Source organism: Stegodyphus dumicola, chromosome 5 (genome assembly GCF_044657685.1).
Source record: "Stegodyphus dumicola isolate Sdum_Otavi_A_Nest chromosome 5, ASM4465768v1".
Lineage (NCBI taxonomy): Eukaryota > Metazoa > Arthropoda > Arachnida > Araneae > Eresidae > Stegodyphus > Stegodyphus dumicola.
Genome location: NC_140772.1, coordinates 221,973,007 through 222,000,500, shown reverse-complemented (window position 1 = coordinate 222,000,500; position 27,494 = coordinate 221,973,007). Strand labels below are relative to the sequence as shown.

Genomic DNA, 27,494 nt, shown 5'->3' with positions numbered 1-27,494 from the left:
ATAAACCTTTAAGTTTTAGACAAGGTTTTTGTGTTCTTCAGAAAACTTTAAATTTGAAGTCAGATATATCACATAGGATTTAGCGGGAAAATCACCAAATGTATAACACAGAACTTGAGAATTTGTTAATTTTTCAATGAATGCGCAACTACTGCTCTAAAGTCCCTAATAGTTCATATTTCTAACTATAAAATCAAGACAACCATGAATATTCTGTCTAATTTAACGTTCTGTTTACAGCCAATAAGGCTCACCTGTCACAATCAAGATCAATTTACAGACAAGAAGAAAACTTTTCTCAAAATCGACAAGCATTTCCACAAGTGAAATTAATCTCACTACAATTCAGTATCAGTTGTGCTTAAGAAACTGCAATAATAAGATTTTCAAAATATTTTTAATCGGACGAATTTTCGTGTCGACGTGTCGGAAATTAATAGGAAAAGGACAAGTTAAAAATTTAACTCTTACGTAAATTAACATAATGAATCACCAAGTTTTAAGTATAGGAGGCATAAGTATATTTACCAAACGGTAAACGGTAAAGCAGGTATTATCCTCACAAACGAACTACCTAAAAACTTCAGCACTCCACAGCTTTCCAAATGATCTCAAGAGTCTGCAAAATGAGATACATTCCACGCCTTCGGCGGCTTGTTTGGCTTTTCATCCGTTAGTCCGAGCGATAGGTATCGTGATATATCATCACATTTATCATTGCATACATAATATCGTTACGTAATTATCTGGTTTAAAATTTGCTTGTTACTTTCATTTTCTTTTGAAGTGCTTTGATTTTTCTTCGTTCTAGTCTTAGCTCACATGTCTACCAGTTTATTTTATTGATTTATTTTTTAATCACTAAGTAATAATAATTTTTCAAATTAATTAATTTGATAATAATAATTTGCGAAATTTATGTGCGCAGTGTTTAATTAATAAAAACCTAAAAATAGTTGATAATAAAATGCACTCAATGCAAAAACATTGGTAATATAATTTGGCAGTAGTTTTATCTAAAATAAATTTTTATCTAAAATTTCAGTGCAGCTACAGTTTATGGCAGTAAGTCTATATAACTGCCAAGAGTTAAGTTCTCTAACTACAATTTTCATAAAAATAAATTCGCCTAGTCTTATGTACAAAATATCAGTAAACTCAGAAAAAGGCTATAAGAGTTGTTTCATTTTAAAAAGAAAGAAATTTCGCAAAATTATGATTTATTAGAAATCCTTTAATATATGCTAAATCTCATATAATAAATAAAGACGGAATTTATAAAATATACCTAAAAAGAAAAAGATACCTTTATACAATTTAATCAGCAAATAAACCATGTCATGCACCTAAATAAACATGCATTAAAAAAAAGCTGCTTTAAAAATAAAATTTGAAATTATAATTATTAATTACCTTACAACTGAAATTATAATTATTGATTATACCTTACAATTGAAATTATAATTATTGATTACCGTAACGTATATGTAAACTGCGAAAAAAAACATCTCCTGCTCTACTAGGTCGGTTGACGAAATTCAACTTAGTGTTTTTTATCTCTAGAAAACGCGAATAAGGATATGTATTAGATTTATATATAGCATTGTTCTGATATAAGTATTTTGACACAAAGCCGAACTTTTTTCTGAAATGACATGCCACTTTTGTTCCATATTTCGAGTCTACGACTCAAACTATGTCAAAGTGCCACGTTTTGTAAAAAATCTCACCAGTAGTTTTTTAAAAATTAACTTTCAAAATTTTAGCTCCTCAGTGTTAATTGAAAATTTGATGTATAGTTATTAATACCTCTTTTTTTTTTTTTTTTTTTTTTTTGTTAAATTTTTTTGAGTATTCGTTTGACATTTCGAAATTTAGGTTCATTCCAAATAAAATTCACCCATTATTTATGATTTATTTTAAAAATCTGTATTTTAAAATAATTTTTATAAATTTTTCGAAAACATTTTGAATTATAACCTATACAATTTTTGCCATCTTCTTAAATTAGATGTATTTCTAAGCATACCTGCAAAAAGCGCGTTTTGAAATTTGGCGAAATATTTGGTGGCAACAGTTTGAAAACTGAATCAACGCAGAAAGTGAATCGACCCAAAATGCCAAAACGAAATTAATAGCCCTTTGGGCTAATAAAAAGCAGGGAAAAAGTATTTAAACTTGAAACCAAGTTTGCTTTATATGGAAATTAAAAAACAAAGAAATTACCATGTGTAGATTTTCTAATCGGGGTCTAGTTTCTAAGTTCTATAGTTCTTTTTTAAGTTCGAACACGTATATAATTTTGAACCAATGAAATTCAGTTTAAGCGCATCTAGAATAAATGATATTAAATATCAGAAAAATAAAACATTGCTCTTCTACATTATTGAATATATTAACTGACAACATGGATACCTTGTACATCTACATGATGCAAAAAATGGCAATCAAATTTATGCTAAATAAAAATAAAATTATTGATTTTGATACGTTCGAAATTCTTCTGAAGCTTCCTCTGAAATCTATATATACAGAAATATAAATAGTTTGAAATAAAATTAATTTTATCAGGTCACAATCAATATATATATATTTATAGAAGATCTCGAGCCAGAGGTCATTGTCGAGAAGCCGACCGATTAAAAGTAATTGGGGGTCGTACAAAGGCTTGAAATTTTTATTTGCTCCGAATATCTGAAAATCAGAATAAGGGGATCCAGCAAATATGCCTAATCAATAGGAGTTGCAGGTGAAGAAAACTTGAGTAACACTGGTATAGAGCAGATACTTTTTGACTCCTGTACTAATTTCCTATGAATTTTAATTTCTCACGTTTAACTAAAAGGTTAGGCTATGTTAGGTTACTTGAATCTGGCAAAGCACACGAGGGCTATCTCCCTAAAAGAAGAGATACCATCATGGAGTAGTTTCGAAGGGGAACTGGCTCGTATTCACGTTACACGTCGAGAAAAACCACGAAAACATTTATGCAGCCAGCCCGTTCACTAGGGTTCAAACCGGTCTCGAACTACCAGTATTCCAGGGTCTTTACTACTTCATTTAGCTGCAAGAATAAAAAAAAATGAAACTGCAACTTTCAATCATGAAAATATAAGCAATATATTTCATCACATTCATCGACTGTCTTCAGAAGCAATAAAAATGATAAAAGTATTTATTTCAGGCAAAAATGTGCCAAAAATGTTTCTGAATTGTATTTCATGCTCTTTAAAACGAAAAAAAAAAAAGTTAGAAAGGTCTGAGAGCTTTCATATTTTACATTACGCCTAAAGGGGTGTTTTTTTTTTTTAAACTTTTGTGTGTTAGCTTTATTTATTGGCCATCCTCTTCTTCGCACTTACACTATGAAATTCAATTCAACAGCAGTGTTATAGAATATTTAAAAGCAGCATATCTTTAGAACTTCCGATGCGCAGTCTCGCGCGCTGGAGATAAAAAGTGTACAGTGTTACCATTGTTCGCTTTGAAATCGTTGAGTTTTTAATAAAAAATTCGTTAAAGTTTTACAAAATATGAAATAGACAATAAAATTCCGAATTCGGGCTTCCAGGTGCCCACCTTCGGGTGGAGGACTACGTTATTCAAAATCTGATGGCTCTAAGTACCGTCGTTTTTCACATTGCGATAAACATATATACATGCAGATTCTTCATTATTTAATTTCTTTAAATATAATGCAGGGCTGTAATATTTGGCGGCAACAATTTGAAAAGTGAAACGCCATTGTATAACGGACGACGCAAAATGCCAAAGCGAAACTAATAGCCCTTCTGAGCAAATTGCCCCTTTTGGCTAAAAACAGTTTTGATTTTCAAAAACCTCAGTCAATCGCCAAACACAATTTGTAATCAATTCCTAAAATTTGTCACAATCAAGGCTGAATTAAAATAGCCAAATGTCTACGGACAGCGTTCTGTGAAGTAGCTCCAAAGTCCACTTTTCGTGTTAGAAAGACTACAATATTATGTGCAGTAATCAGGATACTTGGAGAGGGCCATAACGTATTAGACTCTAGATCCCCGCTAGACGGAGCCAGGCTCTGGTGACAATACTTATGATGCTTACCATATCAAATAAAACAAGTCAGTAACAACAGGAGAGCGGAAAAACAAAGACTAGCACTTTGAACCGTCTTTACTGATAATAAGAAAGGAAGATCAAGAATCGACAAGATTTATTTTTTATTTGATGTAACGCACGGAGCCTTTTCATTTCAAATGAAAACCAAATAAGGGGTAAATTTGGTCAATTATTAATGTTCAAGTTGGCGTGTTACTCTTCCATTCATTAAAAAGAAAGAAACAGAAGTAGATTGCCTCAGTTTCATAAAGCACGTTTTTAGGTTTCTTTAATTGGCCCAGAAGTAAAGAAAAAACTAGAATTGTTCCGTATGGTTTGCTCGCTACGCCTGTCAAAAGTCTGAAGAAGATTTTTATTTTTATGTGTTCTGAACAGCAATTATTTTGTAGAGAGAATATAATATTTCAGTTTATGGCTTTAGTATGCGTACCTTAATTTGTTAGATTAAAGTGCTTAGAGTCATTACGTTAATTTGAAGTAGGAGACATGAAAAACGAGCAATGCCCTCTCCGGGACTCGAACCTAGACTTCTCGAATACGCGCCGAGTGTGCTAACTGTTACACCACCAAGACATGTAAAAAGGAGAGAGATAGTTCTCCCTTTTAAAGGGGGACTGGAGGTTAGGGAACCCAATCGCAAAATCGTGAAGAATCTTTATCCAGCACCTTTTTAATTCCTTTCGTCAGGATTTGAGCCCCGGACCGAACTAGCAGTGTTCAGCGACTTTAATCGTTCGGCCGCCTGTAGGCCGAATAATAACATTAACAAACTAGCAAATAAAAGCATGCCCTTGGTAAAGTAATAAAAGGAACATTAAACTGCTATTACTAATAGCATTGTTGACATGATGCAATAATTCTTAAATCGTATATGGTTTTAGGCCTATCTTTTATTTATTATTAATTACATTGCAATCGTATAATGGTGTCCAACCGGCATAGTGGTTACCGATGATGCTGACTGCCGTACCGAAGGGCCCGAGTTCGAACCCCGAAGAAGGCATGGATGTTTAAAAAAGAATAGTGTCTGTGAGGCATGGGGTACTCTGAATAAGCGGTGAGCCGAAAGTTCTCTCGAGAGGTTGTTGGTAGGGGAAGAGGAGTGGGACACACTCGGACCCGTCTCCCCCATCCGGGTGCTCTCCATCAGATTTGGGGGCGGAATTCAGCAAAGTAGTATGTTACCTGTATCGTGCTGAAGGCTCTTGCCAACAACAGGCGTAATCTGGCACTCCTTGCCATGATAAAATTTCATGGGCTTGTGCTGATGTTACTGTCAGACAAGTGAGATAAGTTCGTATTATTTATTGAAAAATAATTGTATTAGGGCAGTCTTTCGAACTATAACTAGGACTACATTTGAGACTATATTGTTTAAGAACCAATTAACTTGATAAACGTACAAAGCAATATTGTAGCAGCGCAAGTAATATCATATTAAAGCGCCTAGTCGAGTATTCACTGCAGATGCTGATAGCAGCCGTTACAGTTTAAGATGGTTAGTGGATAGAGGCGTTTTCTGGTGGCCAATTGGAGACGTACTGGCGCTTTTTCGACTTTTACCTCCCTACATTTCATCCAAATATAGGTTTGGTTTGGTGTGGCTTATGTGATTATCGAGCATCGAGGGCTCTCTGCCTAAGGGAAGGGATGCCTTCGTGAAGGATGTTTTAAGGGAAACTGGCTCATATACACGTTACATGGGAAAACTACGAAAACATTTGTGCAGCTATCCCGTTTTCGGGATTCGAGCCTTGAACCGTATTACCTGAGTTCAGCGACTTCACTGCTCGGCCGCTGGTGGGCCCATCAAAATATAGGAAAAGTGGTCAAATAGGATATAATTTTGGTCGGACTGGATTGTAGTATTTGGCTTTAGGCGAAGCACGCTAGAGCTACTTATACAGAAGTTTGATTAGAAATGAGTGTTAAAAAGATTAATGATATAATTAATTTTCATATTTCCGCAATTTTTGCAAATAAAAGAATATTCAACTTTTTTAGTTTAACTAAATATCGCCAAATCGTGAAAGATATTCATGATATATATTTTAGTAGGAGTCTACTTTACTGCTATTATATAAAATGCTAGAGTTTGATATTTAGAAACTTCCCAACTACAATGTTAAAACGCTTTCATCAAATTCTCCACTTTGTTTTGATAAAATTTGTAAATGAAAATATATGTTCAGGATTAATGTTTAAAAAATAAATCTGTAACCAAATTTTCAAATAACTTTTACTTAACTTAAATCAATACAAACTCAAAGATAGAGTAAATTAATTTCTTAAGAACTTAATAGTTCCAATAAATACTTTAATTAAAATTCTCAATAATTAGTTTAAAGTCTTATAATCGCATAGTTCTATATTATAAACACATATTCGAAAATAAAATTTTAAGTATAATTTTCAATTATTTAAAATCATATTTAACATTATTATGGGTATAAATGATTTTATTATTTTCCGCCTGTGATAAGCATAAAATAAACTGACTGAGAGTTAAGATACTAGCAATTTCGCGATTTTAGTGTAAGTTATAAAGAATGTTATAAAGAATAAGTTATAAAGAATTTTTTCCTAGATGATCGAATTAAACAATGCTAGTAACCACGGCTACTGATATGAAATGACATTTTTTTCCTATTAATGTATTTAAAAAATAAATCATAAAATATTTGTTGTAACTTAATTTCCTGCCTGAAAATGCAGTAAATATTTCTGTAAATTAAATTTGTTTAAAACCTCAAATAAACTAGACTTAATATTGATATGAAAACCTACTTCTATCAGCTGTCAATCAATCACAATGCAGCAATCAGCTCATTTTTGGAACTCGTATCTTTGGAAAACGGATGCATTTTTTTAATAATGGTTTGAGTCACGCTTTGTGAAACAAGAGTTGCCTAAGAATAGTGTTATCAAGTATAAATTAAATTCGGATCTGGCTATAGTTTTGAATGCAAAAATATAAAATACATTTTTCCATATGAGCGTACTAAATGTGGTGTTGTACGATATGAAGATTGCACTGAATACAATTAATTTCTCTTTGCTGATGTTCAGGTCATATGCGTACGTAATATTTTAACTAAAACTTCTCGATTTAGAATTTTACGTTAAAAATTATTAAATGAAAGAATGCCTTGTGTAAATTTTTTTTTAAAGCTACCGACAAACTCTCATAATGTACTGGTACAGCTTAAATATAAAACGTTAGATTTTATTCATGAATTTGTCTAGTGACGATATTTTTATGGTCAAAATATATAAAAATACTTCTTGGTTGAGTAAATTTTAGCGTTCATATAAATGAACATAAATCGGAAGAATAAGATAGCTAAAATTACTGAAAAATTAATTAAAATATAAAAACTTTAATAATAAAAAGTATTGTAAAGAATTTTGTACACAATGTAAATAATTTTAGTGAAATTGTAGTATTTTTTTTATATAATGTAACATGAAAATCTGAAGAAGCGACGGGGAAAAATAAGAATACCGGGACATTGAATGGATGAACATCTCACTAAATTGGCGAGATATCGCCAAGCTGGCGATGGTTTTGGTTACTAATTTTGTCGCCAAATTTGAGGAGAAATGGCCAAAAGTCGCCAAACTTGGCGTTGATTTGGTGACATTTGGGTCCGATTCCTATAACTGTAAAGTCCCTATCACATATGTTTCTTCCTGGGACTGGACGTCGAAAGGGACATTTCTCAAAACCTGCACATTTCCACGAAAGCTAAGTAGAGGATATCATTTTCACTTACTAAACAGACTTGAACGCCAAAGAGTAATCGATTATCGCTCAGATTGGGATCGCGTGATCCTTCAGAAACAGAACTTTCGTCTGATTGGTTGATATCTACCCGTGTCAGAGCTCCAGGCGGAACATTTTTGGCGAAGTTTCAAAGTATCCCGCGTAGCAGGGACATCGTTTCCGTAACTAGGCGGGACTTCGCTTCCAGCGGAGCTGTTTTTTTCTAGGAATCCTCCCGTTTAAACCAATGCTAACAGAATCTCGTTTTTCAGAAAAGTCCCGTCTAGCGGGGATCGTCGCTACATGTGATAACCCCTTAATGGGTATTGTAATTGAATAACTGTAATTGTTCCTTTATGTAACTGTAACCGTATCCAACCGTCATATGCCGTTCAGTAATTTCGAGAAGTGGAAGGGACTAGCGATTTCTCAGCGGCCTACAGTTGCAATCCTGTCCTCCAGTTGCACTCAAGCATTCATATACTTTCAGCGCTCGCCGTAACATTAACTTTAAGACAGCCGGAACAAAACTTGCATTAACTGCAAGTTGCTCGTCGGCATATCAGCGGAACTTGGAACTTTGGAAGTTTATCATCTGTTGTTCAGTTCAGTATGAACTTCGGACTACTGAGACATCTTCGTAGGAGCTTTGCCGCTTTCGATGCGCTTTGCTTTGTGTTGTGTTTAACGTTCTTAGTAGTTTGAAGTGTAGTTACTGATTGTACTCTGTGATACTGAGAAGAGCTGTAGGAGTATATTTGCGAAAAGTGCCAGGATTGTAAAGCGTTCCTTTTTGTAAAATAAATTTCATCAAGCTACAATCGGTTCTGCGTGCATTCAGATCATACAATTACTTTTACTATCCTATTATGATGATGAACTATTACGAATCCGTTCGCACGCAACAATATATATTATAATTAATATCATGTTAAATCACCATGGTATCGAATAAAGAAAAGTAAAAACCAAAGAATCAGACGTTACAAATGTTATTTAAGTGTAACACAGGTAAAATACATTACACACAGACATATATAGCGAAGAAAGGAAGGAAAATACATATACAGATCTTCGATAAGCAAAACTGAAAGTAGTAAAAAAATGCAGCAGAACTTTGATAAGTCAAAACGAATATGAAGCAAGAATTTTGTACTTATAAGGTATTTATCCCACCTTCTTAGCTTTCCTTCGTGGTGTAATGATCAGCACACTCGGCGCATATTCGAGAGGTCCAAGGTTCGAGTCCCGGCGAGGGCATTGCCCATTTTTCATGTCCCCAGCTTCAAAAAAATTCGGGTTAAGTCGGGTTTTTTATTACTCCTTCCCTCTTCAAGCAAATGTATTATTATGTATGTATCATTATGAATTACTATGTACTTAGTATGTAAAATAATGTATTTTACCAGAACGGTATTTCACAAGTTCATAGACACTATCATGTTTCGGACACTGACAGACGAGGAGAAACGAATAGAAGCAACCTTTGACAAGTATTGCTCCTGTGCAAAACCGAAATATTTAAAATTTAACTTCCCTGTACTTTCTCATATAGCCGATTTTCAAAGCGTTTTCATTCAATGAGAATAAGATCCTTCAAATTGTAATTATTCTGTTATTGATTAACAAACTGAGCAATTAAAAGCAAATAAAATGTTAACATTTTAAGAATTCTTAATAATTTAAACCTTTGTTTTACATTTCTCAACAGTTGATAGACTTTAAAATATATTTAATTTATAGTATATCTGATCAATGTTCGACTTCAGTGAAAATATGGTGGAAAAACAGAGTGAGTCAAGAACATCGCAGATCATGGTTCTAAACATCGCAGTAGAATACAAAGCGAAGATAAAATTTCGAAACTGTTTAAAAAGTTTCTGATGCAAAACATCATGGTAAAATAATACAGCTACTTCAAAACAAAGCACGGCGATAACATAACTGGACTATTTTAAGACATATTGCAATTTACTAATACATCGCAGTTTTTATATTTGAAAAGTTACAAGTTGCAATATGATTTGTGAGCGTCAGAAAAAATAAGGAATATTTTTGCCTACATCCTTTTTAGATTTTTCTTAATTAACTAATTTTTAACTAAAAAATCAAGAAAGAAACTAAAACATTCAAAATATGAAAATGAGTGGAAATTACAATTATATATAACAGCAATCAACAGAATTTTAGTCCTATGTAGAATTTTAATTAATTGGAATTAATTAAGCACTTCCGGCTCACAATAAGGAGGTGTGGAGTTCGTATCCGGAGTAGACTACTGCCCATTTTTTCATGTTTCCTGCTTCCGCAAACCATATGACTCTACACTGGCTCCCGAACTAAAACATGGTGACAATTATTTTTCAACAGCTGGATTTGGCGACTGAGCCCCATCCTCTCTATTTGCACTTTAAGTGAAGGAGAATGTAAAGTATTTTCTCCCTCCATACCGCGTGCCTTCGTGATGTAATTTGGAAACACGTCCAATCACAACCGTAATGTTCGGAGTTCGTATCCGGGGTGGGGCAGTGTACATTTTTTCATGTTTCCTGCTTTGACAAACCTAATGACTCTACAGAGGCGCCCCAACTAAAATGTGATGGCAATAGTTTGTCAATAGTTGTACTTGGCGACTGAGTCTCATCCTCTCCGATTGCCCTTTAAGTGAAAGAGAATATAAGGTATTTTCTCCCTTCTTACCGCGTTCCTTCATGTTATTATTGGAAGCACGTCCGGCTAGTAGTCGGAAGATCCTGAGTTCGAATCCTGGCGAGAGCACTGCACATTTTTCATGTTTCCTACTGCATCAGACCTAATGACTAATACATAGTTTAATTTTTTTTGATAAAAACGTATTTGTAGTTTCTCATGAAAAATGTAACAAAAAATATTTTAAAAAAGTAGGCTCTTGCATTATAGGGCGTGTGTTGGAGGTGAATTAAAAATATACAGCGAGCTATTTTAGTCCCCGTTAGGAGGTATTAGTGTTTCGAGGCTTTAGGTAGTAGATGTTGTATAATCGATTCATATACATATACATACAAGAAGTCAAATTAAAGTAAATAAGTTATTGAAAGTCAAGCAAGAAATAAAAACATTTTTTAATAAAATATTTCCAAAGCAATACTTGATAATGTACAAAAAAAAAAAATACCTGATTGTGAAAGTTAAATAATTTTATTTGCGAAAAAATTTACATTTTAGAAATTTTTAGAAAAACTTGGAAATTTCAATCCTTCGAACGTATTGACGTAAAGATGAATATCGTTCTTTAATGCTTTTCTACCAAAGTACAAGACAGCCGCCCTCCCTTGTTTTGCGATAACAGTTAATCAACAACCAAACAATGAAAATAAAAACGTTGCGAAATTACGCGTTAAGATGATGAATAAAATAGAGTAAAATAAAATGCAATCTTTACACTCAGAAAATATCAGATAAACAACAAGGAGACAAGTAAATTTATTTTTTAATTCGAAAATTTGTCAAACGATTTTAGTAAAAAACTTTGCAGAAGTTATGTAAATAATTTTGCAGAAGTCATTCAAATAACTTTGCAGAAGTCATATAAATGATTTTACAGAAGTTATCTTCTTTTTTCCAATCCATTTTGTATAGCATAGTTTCATGAAAAAATACTGATAGGCTTTTAGAATTAGGATTTCTTACATAATAACTTTTATAAGCCGATTACATAGGTTTAAAATTCTATTAGCTATTTAACGTTATAATTTTTGTTCAATTTTGAATTTTGAATGTTAAAAAAGTTTCCTTTCGCAATTTTCAGTTCAAACTTTATAATTATCTCCCTCCTTTCTGCGTGCTTTCTTGGTGTAACGGTAGCACACTCGGCACGTATTCAAGAGATCCAGGGTTCGAGTCCCTGCGAGGGCGCTATTCATATTTTCATGTCTCCTGCTTAAAATAACATCTACACTACTAATCTACAGTGGTGCCCGAACTAAAAAGGTGGTGAATGACGATTCTTCACCAACAGGATTTGGCGATTGGATCCCCTAATCCCCAGTCGCCCTTTAAGAGGGGGGAGTACATATTTTCTGCCTCCTTCCTGTGTATCTTCGTGGTGTAACGGTAGTGCACTCGGCGCGTATGCGAGAGGTCCAGGTTCGAGTTTCGGCGAGAGCATTGCTTTTTTTTTTTTTTTTCACGTTTCCTGCTTCAAAAATCCTAATGACTCTACAAGTTTATTACTTAATTCACGAAATACTGGTAAAATGTTTCTTCATTTACTCTCGCTCTCCTAGATTATTATATGCTGCAACATACGAATATTAAAAAAAAAAAGATAAATATGAAAACGCATGCCTGCAATGTAATCCTCATGTGATATTTCATAAAGTACTTTAATTTTTAACAACAATTTGCATGACTGTGTTTTAAAATTGGGAAGTTTTATTATTTCTTCATTATTTACTATCACGGTGTTCTATTAAGATGTTTGCCTAATAATGTTTTCCCCATGTACTTGTTCCTTCCGCGAATTTTCGGACACGATGGTTTCGGCCGACACAGCTCGACTATGCTTCGAGGAATCGAAAATTAGATTTACCGAGAAAAGTTAACATTAATATCAAACACAACATACGACTTTCAGTTCAGTATTATCATCAGATTACGACCTGATAAAATTCAAGTAATTTAAATGCTACTGTACTTAATTCTAAATATCTATCAGAAACCAGATTTGCTGTATCATGTGAGATGGTACCAGACGAAGTTGATTTTAACCGCATTTTTGAATGGGGGAGCACTTCAGTTTGTGCAATTCCAAAATGAACTAATGTGCAGGGAAAGGAGTAACTAACGATTTTCAGTATGTTTGATCAAGGCAAAGCACTCGAGGGCTATCTGCTTAAAAGTCGGATACCTTTGTTGAGGATTTGCTAGGGAAAATTGACTCGCATATATATTACACGTGAAGAAAATCTCGCTCACGCCAAGCTATTTGCCGGGATTTGATCCCCTGGGGGTCCACTGGAGACAACCTCTGGATGCAATCTCGGTTGGGGGCCAATCCTCGGCGTTCTGTGTAAGATCTGTACTTAAAGACTCAGCTCTTGGGGAACACAGTCAATGTCTTCACAGGACTTGAACCACCGATTTTTCAGTGGTCAAGTCTGTCTGATAGTCTTTGTACCGCTACAACACGAAGGTATGCAAGTACACGAAGATATGAAGGTATGGAAGGAGAAAGAAAATACTTCATAAGTATTGTTAGAAGATCTATTGAAAGACTTTATAATCCTGAAATTCAGTAAAATCGATGCATCCGTTTACGGAAGTGTTAAATATAAGTTTGAGATTATGTATTCCCAATAGTTTCTCAATAGATGGAGACAGTGTTTATTTGTAAAAGAAACTGTCACGTCATACTTGTGCAAACGTAGTAGTTCGTTTTTGGTGTTTTTGAATAAACGTTGCATAGGTAAACGTTCTCTGTTTACTATTATTCCTTTGATACAGTCTGATTTAATAGAAACTTGCACATTTTCTTCAGTACATATAGGCCATCTTAATTGAAGGGAGTTCAGCTTTTAGCAGCAATCTGAAGACTGCTGCATAAAGTGTTGCAAAACTTGTTCATGCAAGGCCTTTTGAACTTCTCTCATACCAATAGCCAGGGAAACTTCTTTCATATCAATAGCCAGGGATGCACAAATTTTCTGTGTACACCACCTCTTTGTCCTCTTTAACCATGTGATCGCACTCTGTCTACATTTGTTTCGCAATCATAGGACAACCACCATCTATTTCGTTTCCTAGCTCTTCAGCATCTACAATCGAACTCACTAAAACAATTAATAAACAGCAGAACGATAACGCGCTTCAGTCTAAGTTGCAAATGAAATGCTTTCTTAGGTTTCTTTGGTGGTAAGACTTGTTAGAAAAGCATCCAGTTTCATAAATTAAGAGGTTAGAAACCAAATTATTACTAAAGGAAGTCTTTAATGTATTGATCAGCAATTAACAAGTTGCAGAAAGACGTTTGATACGTTTATATAATAAATTTAGGCATAATCCGCATCCGTATGTTCGTTATAAAAATAATTATGAGAACTTAAGGAATGGTATTATTGAGCAAGTTCAATTTCGTGGGGGTGATAGAAAAATCGGGCATTTTATACGTCAGCATGCTGTAGTACACGAATCAAAAGAAAGTTTAAAATTATGATTGTATATGATGTATCATCAGAAGTTAGAGATGGACAGTCGCTCAATCATAAATAGTGGTTCTATTCTTAATCCAGATTTGCTCAGATATATTTTGGTATTTTGAGATCACTCAGTTGCGTTTTCAGCTGAGAGCATTTTTCAAAAAGCATTCAAAGAAAATTTACAAAGACTGGCACAGTAGAGGAGGCTAAAACATTTTGCAATTTTTATGGAGAAAGGAGAAGGAAATCAAACTTGATTTCAATGGTTGTGATATTAGAATTTTACGAATGACACGTATGCTCTTTGGTGTCAAATGTAGCCCTTTTAGTTACACAGCAACTATACGATTCCGTTTGAAGAAATATGAAAATTCACACAGTAAAAGCCTGTTCTATATTGAAAGACTGTATGTTGATGATTTAAAAAGGTGGGACATCAAATGTTCGCTACATTCGTTATGCATGAAGCAAGATGAATGTACGGCACTGGTGTTTCAGTGTTCTAATTCAATAATTTTTAATGAAATATGGAAGATCGTATCAAACAAATTTACCGTTAAAGGCATTAGGATTAATTTGACACAATGATAAAGACACTCTGGAGATCGAACTGAATCAATTTACAATATTTAAATAAGCGACGTATATTATTAATTGCGTCTGGCATGTTATTTGATACGTTGGGTTTAATTTCACCATTCAGTGTTAGAATCAAACTTATACTTCAGATTCTTTGGACTAAACGCTTAAAACGGGGTGAAAATATTAACAACAGAATTGAGATCTATATGTTAGGAGTGATAGAATGAAGTAGTTCGAGAGGTTTGTCATATCTGTACCATATTTTGATGAGCTGAAGATTCAGCACCTGGAAGCACGTATATTCTCTGACCCCCCCTCCCGCAAGCTCAAAGGCCTATGGTATGATCGCATATTTCAACAGTACTCGTAGATACCATGAGAAATGTATGACAAGTTTTATTATTTCAAAAATTCAATAGTAATTTCAGTCTAAAAATTCAACAGTAATTTTTCAGTGAATAATCACGAATTAGGATCTCTACAATAAGTTTTTTTTTTTTTTTTTTTTTTTTTTAATTTTAATTTTACAATGTCTGTGTATCTGTGTGCATATATGTGACGGTTTTTTCGCCCACTGTAATTCTTTATCAAACTTTCAATTTTCAATTTTTTGCAATAATGTACACAGCTGATTACGTTTGGGATAAAATTAAACAGTCAGAAGTGGTAAGCCCATAATAGATTTAAATAATAATAATAATAATAAACCATACTGCAATGTAATGTAAAACTAATCAATTTAAACAATACTGCAATGTAATGTAAAACTAATCAATTTAAAGACTTAATTTTAGTTTCCCTTTTATGTCAATGCGAACAACATAAAACAGATTTTGTCAACAATTGATAAACCGGCAGTGATACTTGTGAATCTCTGAACAGATTTTCCTGGGAAAATATAGAATTATTATAAGAGTTTCATCTAAAATAATGCAGCACATACGAAAGCTATTTCTATTACATCTAGACATGATAAATATTTATATTAAGCTTAAAAGAGAGTTATTTTTATAACATCTCATTTGCAGAACTTGCCCACCAGCGACCGAGCGGTCGCTGAACACTGGTAGTTCGGTCCGAGGTTCGAATCCCGCGAACAGGCTAACTGCATGGGCGTTTTCGTGGTTTTCCCCATGTGCAACGTGTATACGAGCCAGTTTCCCTTAGAAAGTCCTTCTCGAAGGCATCCCTCTCCTTAGGCAGATAGCCCTCGAGGCTTTGCCATAATCACACACACACATTTGCAGAACTACAAAACTCTCGCAAGGCATGTTATCAAAACATGCACTTGTCATCCTCTTTCACTCTCGATGATGACAAAGCACAAGAGCAAATAACAGATTCGAAAACACCTTGCTTTACATTTTACTGGTCCTGGAACGCGTGGTAGTTACTATTCAGCTATATAAATCCAAAAACTAAGGAACATTGTTTTCTAATAATTAAATATCGCGGGGATTTATTGTTACTACAGAAATAATATGGAAGAAAATTAAATTATGGTATTTGTTTCAAAGCACTTATTTTATATATATTATAAAACTTAATTTCTTTAATTAAAAGGCAATTAAATTATATGTTACTGAACTTCCCAATAAAGTAAAATTTTTATTAAAAAGAATAAAGTTAAAAATATTTGCTTATGTAAATTTAGAAAAGCCAAATTTTACACATGCCGATTATACCATATATGTATAAATATAAATACAAATATATAATTAATCTAAAAAATTCAGTATTACATATCTTATTATTTATAGAAACAATAAATTAGATTTTGTTTACGAACGATCAACAGGAAGAGATGCTTCACTTAAAGCTCGTTGCTATTTGAAACATAGACTTGGTGAAAGTAGATTTTTTAGCAATGAAAACATTCTGAATCTTTTCGTTAAAGGCTTTTATTTATGATCACTATAAGGAATACTATATTTTCAGCCTGCTTATATTACATATTTATTACTAATTTTTGATTTGCTAAAAAATATGATGTGTACGTCACATGATTTCCTCGTGCGGAATATTAAATTATACGCGTTTTTTGTTGCATTTCATTTTAACTTATTTCCCCGAATTTCATTAGAGATATATTTCTCATTCAATTAACTCAGTTCTCCCTTAGCGGCAAAGCAAAATTACATAAAACCTCAAAATATCTTTATTAAAAATCGAAAAATATAGAAAAACATAAAACACTAAGTACAGTTAAAACAATTAAAAAGACAATTTTCACAGTTAAAATTAGAGTTTCTACGTAAATCGCATGCAGATTAAATAAAGGCATAAAAACCTTAACCGAAAGACAAGAAGAACATAATTCAAGAATTTTTAAAGCAAAAAATGTACAATTGACCAACATATAAGAATAAAAAAACTGAGCTCACGAAACAGAGTAATAGAGTGGGTATGTATATTTATATTTATACGATCGATTGCAACCAAAAAGAGAAGTGCACAACTACATGTTATAGCAGTCCTATATACAAAAGTTAACGTTTCTGAGTTACATGACATACATTTATACATACGTACGTACACACGTCGTAAAACATTTCTTCTGAAACCACTTTAAATCCTTTTTGCAACCCGTTTTGGAAAAAAGAGTCCTTTATTTTATCCTTACGTACAGATGTCACGCAAAAACAACGTTAAATTGCATTCAGTAGTAGTCAGAATTGGATATATTTGTTGAAATATGATACCCGAAAATTTTCGCGATTACAATACTTTCTTTACTTCGTACAAGGAAGTAAAAAGGAGCGAAACATGTAGTACATAAAGATTTTAAGAAAACGTAGCTAGCCCGTTTTTCTCTTCCATTTACTTTTCTCATATCCTTCCTAATGATGGCAACTGCTTAACCAATTCTTAAAGATGATCATATTTCAAATATATGTATATATATATCCAAATATATCCAAATATATATATTCTGAAGGTCCCCCCCCTCCCGGGTGTCGACCATGGAGGTAAGAAAGGACCATGGAGGTAATTCCATTCAGAATGAAATGTTGTTTGAAAATATGTTGTTTTCATATACTTAGGACTCTGAAGTGTTGTAGAAAAAGAAAATGTATACATTTATATATATATTTACGACGCAATTACAAAATATTTACATCCAATCGCGTCAAAACCCATTGAACTGAATGGTAAATGACCCAATGTTTTGGTCACCACGTAGGGATCGCCGGTGCTTCAGAGCAGGGTACGGGAGAAACCTGTTTAGGGCTACTCCATCTTACTTCCTACCTCCATGGTGTCGACTGACGAGCAACTCCCGACAGTACCTAGCCAGCCTCGACTTCTGTGGAAAGCAATCAGTCTTCATAGTGAATACAGCCATTGTTTATTCGATGGTAGGTTATGGCTTGGAAGGGACTGTACTGGTACTGTCTCGTCTGGCCCTTGGTTGTGGGGACATTACATGGTTTGATATCGAAGATTGTCTTTGGGGGTTTGGCTCCCCCTGGTTAACACTTGGGGAACAGACTGGCTTGCCGGTAACCATTTACTTGTCTTACATATTCCCAAACTGTGTGAGTGTAAAATTGTTCCCCCTGGGTTGATCTGGGGGGGTTAAGCCTCCTTGGATCACCTCTGGGGATTGGGCATTCTAACCGTGTGAGGGCATCATAAACCTAGATCTGGGAGCTTCCCCTAATATTCCGAACTGTACCGTTTTGAAGAAGACAGATACCAGATTTTAGTAATTTCTTTCAAAATGCAAGAAAAAATATAGCAGTAACAGTTAATTTACATCCTTGTCCAGAAAAAATAAATAATAAAAAAAAAAAAAAATTAGGCTTATTAAGAGTCAGTCATCAGATGTAATCGTAGATGTTAGGAGAGTGTGCTATTATGCTACGCTTATCCGTAACTGAAACTAAATCACGCTGTTTGTTGACTGTTTTAAGGTCAAAGGGATAATACGTAAGTATTAAAATAAATTCTAAACAGTAATTAGCAGTAAATTCTAGCGAAAAAAAAAAGCAGTACTTTTAACAACTGCAGTAATATATTATAATATGTAAAACATACTGATTTTAAAACAAATGAATTACTTTCAGACTAAAGCCATTCTAATAAAGGGGCTTTAATGGTATTTAAATCTTCCCAGAGCGACAATATTTAAATACTATTCAAAGAAATATAGGCAAATTTTACTTACTCTAAGTTGAAGATACAGTTTAAACAAAAACGATATGCTTCACATTTCAGAAAAAAAAAAAAAAAAAAAAAAAAAAAATACGAAATTATAAAACTTGTTTGAAAGAGGACTGAATTCAAAAAACTCTTTGAAAATCTCTAGCCACATGTCATTATAATATACATTATCTACAAAGAATAAAACTCTTCTGTTCTGTCTTTATCGGCGGGAAAATGATATGAATAACAGATGTTGGTAAGAATGCTGTGTCTGATCATTTTGTTTCAAGGAAAAACCAAAAAATAGCACAGCTTTGTTTCAGTTGGAGCATTTAACATCTATGAAAGTTCTGTTAAATACAGAATGTAGAACTATTACGTGATTTCATATAAAACTCATACATTTAAAAAACAAATAAGCAGCATTTCATTGATATTAATCTATGGAAATTTTCTGGACGTTGCTGATCATGGTCCATATCAATATCAAAATTTTGTTTTGTTAATTGAAAGTATTTTTATTAAACTATTTCAAGCACCACCACTTTCCTTTCCCACTGTTACTATTACATTTTGGTTAATATTAAACTAAAATTTTCTTTAAATAACATATTTTTGGAAGAAAATTAATTTCGTTTAAATAAATTTTGAACTCGCGAATATTTAATCATCATGAAAACGTAAATATGAAATGATTTATTCTTCCTCTTCGGTAATTACATTAAAACAAATAAAAAAAAGAGTGCATTTTTTCAAATAAATGGAATCTGGTGTGACTCTTGACATGAATATGTCTTGTTTAGATGCAAGAAAAGAAACGCAGCCTTGAAAATGTCTCTAATGTCAAAAATTATCTTAAATGTTTTAAAAGGAAATGTTAAATAGGCTTTGACTGACCGAAGTGTTTTCTAAATACAATACTTCTTAGGAAGACCCATTCCACAAATTCTTATTTAAATTAGATTTGTAGAAAGTATTACTAAAATGAAATGTTTCCAAAATACATCACTTTAACGTCAATGTGCCATGAAATCTCAACAGAATAAAACATTTTCTTTTGGAAACTGATCCCAGCACAAAAGAGTTAATTTATTTTTATAATCAATTTTTTAAGAAAAAAACTGAAACTATAAAAAGCTCTTTTGGGCAATTTATAATTATTTTAAACATAAGTTTTAATCAGACACCCATTTGTTCGATTCTTTTCGAATAAAATTCTTTCTTTATTAGTTTATATTTACTTTCATTTAAATTTAATACCATAGCATCTGAGGCACGTCCGTTAATAACACAGTAAAAATTTTAATACTTTATAGGAAATAAAGATAAAAATGCCCGTTTAATACAAAGAAATTAATGGATGTATGAAATTATAATACAATAAATATTACACTCTGCAATTGATTCTTGTCAACTTTTGCATTCCTTGCATACTTTTACAGAATGTAAAATTTGAAAGATGATACTATTTAAGTTGAATATATCTATCTAATGTTTTATTACACTAATGTTTTGTTTGTGTTATGTGTTTTTGTTTGTGTGCAAATGTGTTTGCTTCTGTGTATTCAATCCACTGTATATAAAAGTATTTCTGTCTAGGTATACGAACGCAAAATGTATTAGATTGCTGTTCTTCCTATGCCTTTAAAATAAAAGTAATAAAATAAAGCTAAAAGTAATTACCTACAAATTAATTCCTGTACTTTACTTTGATTTCTTCCATCAATTTTCGCTGCCAGTTTATTAGCACTTCTTATAGAAATGTTATAATTTTCATTAAACACCTTTTTCATATTAAATAGTTTTATATCATTCTTACTTGAGTAAAAGATGAAGCACCTTCGCATTTATTAATTATTGTTCATTGAACGGGAGTTGGTTTGTTCCCATTGAAAAGTCAACGAAATTCAGATTAATAGCGATAATTACTTGTTTTTTACTTTCTTTTACAAAGTTTGAAATTTTGTTATTCATGATTTAAATTCAAGTCCCCATAAAAAAAATTTTCATGATTTACACACAATTTTCGAAATTAAACTTCCTACATATAGGTTCTATCTTTTTGATACATTCTACTAAATTTATATTAGGAGATAATATAATCAGTATTTCTTTAGTAAATCAATTATTATTATCTTTGCAGCCATCACGCAAGTATTAAAAAAACTTGTTTTCGAATTCAATGAATTTTAGATCATTTAATATCTATCTATCTATATATATATATATATATAGAGAGAGAGAGAGAGAGAGATGCATATATACATAAATTCCGCTGAACTAGTTTGCTTGCTTAATAATAACAAACCAAAATGAAAAAAAAAAAAAAAAAAATATTACGAGCACGAAACGGCACACTGATAAAGAACTGATGCATAACTATAAAAATAGTTACTCAAACAGTTTGAAACACGCATATTGTGCAAATGATTGAAACTGCAAACACACGTTTGTGTATAGAAAATATGATATGCATATTTCATTTAAAATTTTTTATATAAGACCTGAAATGACTGCGAACTATATTTCAAAATATGCGACGGAAGAAAAATTACCTTACCTGTGACTGCGTATCCAGAATTTGCTTTCCGAAGAAACCCGGAATTCCAGCGAAATCTTTCACGGAGTGGCAACACGAGGTGCCAGCTGACGTCAGAGTTTCAAAGACACAACAAATTCTTTGCTACCCAAATGCTGCAATATTCCATATCAGTCGCATATTATTTGCAATTAGCGTAAATGGCAGAATTAAATCCGAGCGAACTTATTCCACGCCTGAAAGGCGGCTTAACTAAAGTGTAATGACAGGATGCAGGATAATGCGTTGGAAGACCAATGAAGCAGCGAAGACGAATAGGACAGTTTCCGTTCTCTGTTTTTTTTTTTCGTTCGATTTCCTCACAGATCTAGGGTTGCCAGATGCCTGTAATGGTATTCAACTTCCTGCAAGTGGTTTGATGGTTTGATGTACGATAGCGTTATCTCAATGTTACTAGCTGTTACGTAGAATTATTTTAAATTTGCCGGCTGCATAAACAAAAATACGCAGTGAAGACAATATCCTTCTTCATTATCGTTTGCTGTTAATAATAATCACAAACTTTTATCATCATTTCAATTGACCTGTAACTTGACGCATAACAAAATGAAAGAGAACAACGTTACCCTACAGAGAATCCTCAGGTATTATCTTTGAACTCATCATAACTCTTTTTTTTTTTTTTTTTTTTTTTTTTTTATCTTTTTACTTTAATGGCAATAAATAGCTGATTCGAAGATTCCGTTATTTTTATTGTAATCAGATGAAGAACATTGTTATTAAACATTGTAATGAAGAACATTGTTACTGAACATTATTATTTCAATTCAACGATTTAGTCAACGATATTTTCTCAAAAATTTTTAGCAGTTCTCTGTACTGAAATAAATTAATTCTAAAAATTATTCTTCATGGATCTTCAAAAGGTAATTCTATAAGGTTTTTCTCCTACCTTCCTAGCGTGCCTTCGTGGTGAGGTGGTCAGCAAACTGAGCCGGTATTTCAGAGGTCGGTGGTTCAATTCCCGGCGAAGGCGATTGCTCATTTTTCATCTTGCCTGCTTCCAAAATCCTAATGTCTCTACAAGTGGCGCCCGAACTAAAAGGGTGATGGATTATGATTCTCCACGACCAGGATTTAGCGATTGGGTCCCTAAAAACCCCAGTCGCCCTTTTATAGGGGGAGTATAGAAGGTATTTCTCCCACTTTCCTAGTGTGCCTTCGTGGTGTAGTAATTTGCACAATCGTTCGAAATTCCAGAGGTCCGTGGTTCGATTCCTGGCGAAGGCATTGCTAAATTTTCCTTTTGACTGCTTCCAAAAATATCTAATGTCTCTACAATTCTTCATGTATAAATGAGGGAATAGAACAATAGTCCTTGCAGTAATTATTATTTACCATAATTGCGTTTTCTCAGCTAAATAAGCAAGCATAAGCTTTTTTAACTGAAATTGTTTCTTTAATTAAGAATTTTAAATATTATGCATTACTATTTAACGCCACACATAAATTGACATAAATACGTAAATAAGCAATGGTAAAGTTTATTCTTTTTATCTAAATAGGTAATTATTTTCAATTATATAACTTATAAGGTATGGCGATGCCCATATATGGTCATAGGGCAAACTTTGTTTTGCAAGGTCGACCGGGCTTCGTCCTAACAAAACAAAACTTATAAGGTATTTCTCCCACATTCTTAGCATGTCTGCTTAGTGTAGTGGTCTGCACGCTGGGCACGTATTCCAGAGGTCCGTGGTTCAATTCCCGGCGAGGGTGTTGCTCATTTTACATCACTCATGCTTTAAAAAATAACGTAATGTCTCTACAGTGGCGCCCGAACTAAAAGGGTGGTGGATGACGATTCTCCACACCCGAGGATTTGGCGATTGGGTCCCCTGAAACCCTAGTCCCCCTTTAAAAGGGGGAAATATATAAGGAATTTCTCCCGCCTTCTTAGCTTGCTGGTTTGCACGCTGGGCACGTATTCCAGAGGTCCGTGGTCCGATTCCCGTCGAGGGCGTTGCTCGTTTTTCATCATTTCTGCTTTAAAAAATAACATAATGTCTCTACAAACTTTAATACCTGTATAATTTTAAGATGAGAATCTTCAGAAGAACTTTTCAATTTACAAAATTACAGATGTAATTATTTCTGATTATACGACTTGCAAATATAATTAAATTGTATAGACAAATTCATATAGTGGCACATTTGTTTTCGGATGCTTGCGTTTTTCAAATTCTTTTTTCAAATATCAGGAAATAAATATTAACATAAAGACTATCTTTTACATATGGTATTGATCATTTCTTTCCCTCACATATGCTATTGATCATTTCTTTTTTTCACATATACTTTTGATCTTTTTCATATACTATTAATCTTTCACGTATACTATTGATCAACGTTTTTTCGTCTGCTTGTTTTAAAAGAAGTTATTCGAAACGTCTTTGTTGGGGAAAAAAGAGGGAGGGGCTTATTCAAAAAATTTTGAAGACGAACTAACTGAAGTGTTTGGACACCTGTACAAACAATTGATATTTAAAAAAAATCTGATATGTACACCACATGACTTCCTTATACGGAATATTTAATTATGCGCATATTTTTCTTCATTTCGTTTAAAATTATTTCTTCGAATTTCATTAGAGATATATTTCTTATTCAATGAATTTAGTTCGCGACAACGCAAAAATGCAAAAATCCTCAAAATATCTCCTTTAAAAGTAAAAAAACATAAAAACACATAAAACATCAAATACAATTAAAACAACTTTTACAATTAAAATTATAATTTCTACGCAAAAATAAACAATTCGGCCAGCGGGCAAGAAGGCAAACCTTTCGGTGCATAAAACTGAAAGTTTACCTTTGGTCGTACTAGACAAAAAGACACTGACGGTGCAAAAACTGACTTTATTCACTATTCTGCTAAGTTTCAAATGTAAACAAATATGGCTGATACGGTAAAAAAATTAGGCTTAGCCGCACTTAAACAACTTCTTGTTAATTTTACAGCTATTGCATGCAGATTAACTAAAGGCATAAAAACCTTAACCGGAAGATAAGAACAATATAATTCCATCATTTTAAAGCAAAAAATGCACAATTTACCAATATATAAGAACAAAAAACTGAGCTCACAGAGCTGAGTAAACGAGTGGGTATCTATCTATCTATATATTTATATACTTTAGGTGCGGCCGATTGCAACCAAAAAGGGAGGTGCACAACTGCATGTTTTAGCAGTCCTATATACAAAATTTCAAGGTTGTGAGATTACTTGTTTTTGAGTTATGCTAGGTACATATATACATACAAACGTACGTACGTACGTACATTTGTATCTCGCATACGTACAGACGTCAAAGGAAAAAAACTATTCTAAAGCCATTTTAAATCTTTTTTGCAACACGTTTTGGGAAAAAGAGTCCTTTGTTCTGTCCTTACGTACAGGTGTCACGCAAAAAAAAAAAATCGTTAAATTGCATTTGATGGCTGTGAAAATGGATATTTTGTTGAAATGTGATACCCACAAATTTTCGGGGTACAATACTTCCTTTATTTTTTACAAGGAGGTAAAAAAGTACATGAAAACAACGCAACACTTAATATTTCTTTGTCTATTCTTTAGCTAAAATATACTTCGCATGAGTTTTGACATAAGATTCAACTAATATTTTTGTGTAAAAGTTTTCCGTTTTGTTCCAGTCCTCCGTAAGAATTTCATTTAGTAGAATTTCATTAGAAGCATTTTCATTCATTTGCAGAGAAATAATATCATGTTTCTTTATTCTTTTCTTTAAGTCACTTCATTGATTTTCGATAGGCTTTAAAGCCGGAGAGTACGGAGTTTTGATAATTTTAAGGCAGTTGAAGGCAAATATTTCGGCGCACAAAACTTAAAGTTTAATTTCCCACTTTGCAAAAAGATATTGAAGGTGCAAAAACTATTCTACTGAATTTCATATATAAACACATGGCGGCTCGTTGGGCTTAACTCGCCACTTAAACTTTTAAATTGCTGTTAATTCTACAGCTATTGCATGCAGATTAACTAAAGGCGTAAATACCTTAATCGGAACGTAAAAACCACAGAATTCAATCTCTTTTTAAAAAAAACATGCATAGTTTACCAATATATAAGAATAATAAAACTAAGCTCACCTAGCCAGGTAACAGAGGGGGAATATAGATATATATATTTATATATGATTGGTGCAGCCGATTACAAGGTGCACGACCACGTGTTATAGCAGTCCCATCTACAATATTTCAACGTTCTAAGATTACTCGTTTTTGAGTTATGCGAGATACTTATATGCGTGTACGTATGTGCCGCGCAAGAAAAAAAAAATCTGTTTTGAATCCATTTTAAATCCAATTTACGATCCTTTTTTCTGTCCATAGGTACAGATGTCACGCAAAAACTTCGTTCAAATAGTTTCAAGAGATGTTGAAATGTGATACCCGAAATTTTTCGTGATTTCAATACTTCCTTTATAGGCTATACAAGGAAGTCATGTGTTGTCCGCATCATATTTTTTAATTCAGCGATCGCAAAATATTTACAATGGTTAAAATCTATTTTTTTTTTCCATTGCAGGTCGCCCACCAGCGGCCGAGCGGTAAAGTCGCTGAACACTGGTAGTTCGGTCCGAGGTTCGAATCCTGCGAACGGGCTGGCTGCATGGGTGTTTTCGTGGTTTTCCCCATGTGTAACGTGTATACGAGCCAGTTTCCCTTAGAAAGTCCTCCACGAAGGCATCCCTCCCCATAGGCAGATAGCCCTCGAGGCTTTGCCATAATTAAATAACCTAACGTAACCTAACCCATTGCAGATCTATGAATTAGCGTTTTGACTTCTGAGGCTAATCCCTGGCAGAGGATGCTTGCATATTTTTAGAACGATTTCAGAAAATAATTTTAAAAAGCAAATACTTTGGAATGCAAATTTATGGCAACAGCTAATTATTTGGAATGAGAAATATCATATGCTACATTCAAATTTCTTCTTCTTTCAAAATGTCGCTTGTAAACTAGCTGTGGATTGAAGGATATGATTCTGCGGTTTCCGAAGAGAAATATTCCTATTCCATAGCTCAAAAACTCTGTAAAATGCATATGCGTCGGTTAAATTTTCTAAAAGCAAAATAAACAGCATTGCTAAATCGGAAAGAGGAAAAACCTTCAATCATCATTTTTACGTGAAAAGACGACTCTAGACGAATAGTTGGATAAGGTACATCTTGAAAAAAATCTGATGTGTACACCACATGACTTCCTTGTACGGAATATTAAATTATACGCATTTTTTCCTGCATTTCATTTAAACTTATTAGATTGAATTAAATCTACTTCGCCGATAGCGCATAAACCACAATAGAATAAATGCATTCTTTAAAATTCACTCTAGTATTTGTTTACCATAGCGTCACTCTGGCGCTAGATTCACTTAACAGTATTATATTTCATTCATATTATAACTCATAATGCACAAAATTTATATCATTTAAAGAATAGAATTATCTAATCGTTGCCACATGTTCCATTCAAATACTATAATAAAACTAGAACGATGTATAAAAGAAATTAAGCAAACAAAACAAAAAAGAAACATTTTTTCACAGACTATTCAGTATCTCTCATTCAATTAATTCAGTTCTCACTTCGCTACAAGGCAAAAATACATAAAAACTCAATATTAAAAATCACGAAGCAAATCTTAAACACTTAATACCTCGAAAACATTCCAGAAAGAATTAAGCATGATTTAATCCGCAATAATAAGTGAGGGCGTTATCTTTGTTGTTGCGAAGCTTAGTCTCTATAGATTGGCAACAAATCTACTATTCTGCTGTTTCAAATGTAAACAAACATATCCGCCATGTTATTTAAAGATTAGGCTTAACCGCACTTAAACAGCTTTTAAATTGTTGATAATCTTACAAATATTGCTTGCAGACTTACTAAAGGCATAAAAACCTTAACTGGAATATAAGAACTACATAATTCAATCATTTTTAAAGCATAAAATGCACAATTTACAAACACAATAAGAGTAAAGAAAGTGAACAGACAGAACAGAGTGAATATAATATTAGTATTTATATACGTTTAGTGCGGCCAATTGCAACCAAAATATGCGGTGCACATCTAAATGTTAGAGCAGTCCCAT

At 33.1% G+C, this 27,494-nt stretch overlaps 1 protein-coding gene across 1 annotated transcript in view; it reads right to left on the bottom strand.

Moving 5' to 3' along the window:
- RapGAP1 (Rap GTPase activating protein 1) overlaps positions 1–21,794 on the bottom strand; it is a 191,822-nt gene extending 170,028 nt beyond the window's left edge. The window contains exon 1 of the mRNA XM_035352856.2: positions 21,335–21,794. The gene's annotated coding sequence lies outside the window, so the exon portion shown is untranslated. The remainder of the gene's footprint in view (positions 1–21,334) is intronic.
- Positions 21,795–27,494: the final 5,700 nt, after the last annotated feature.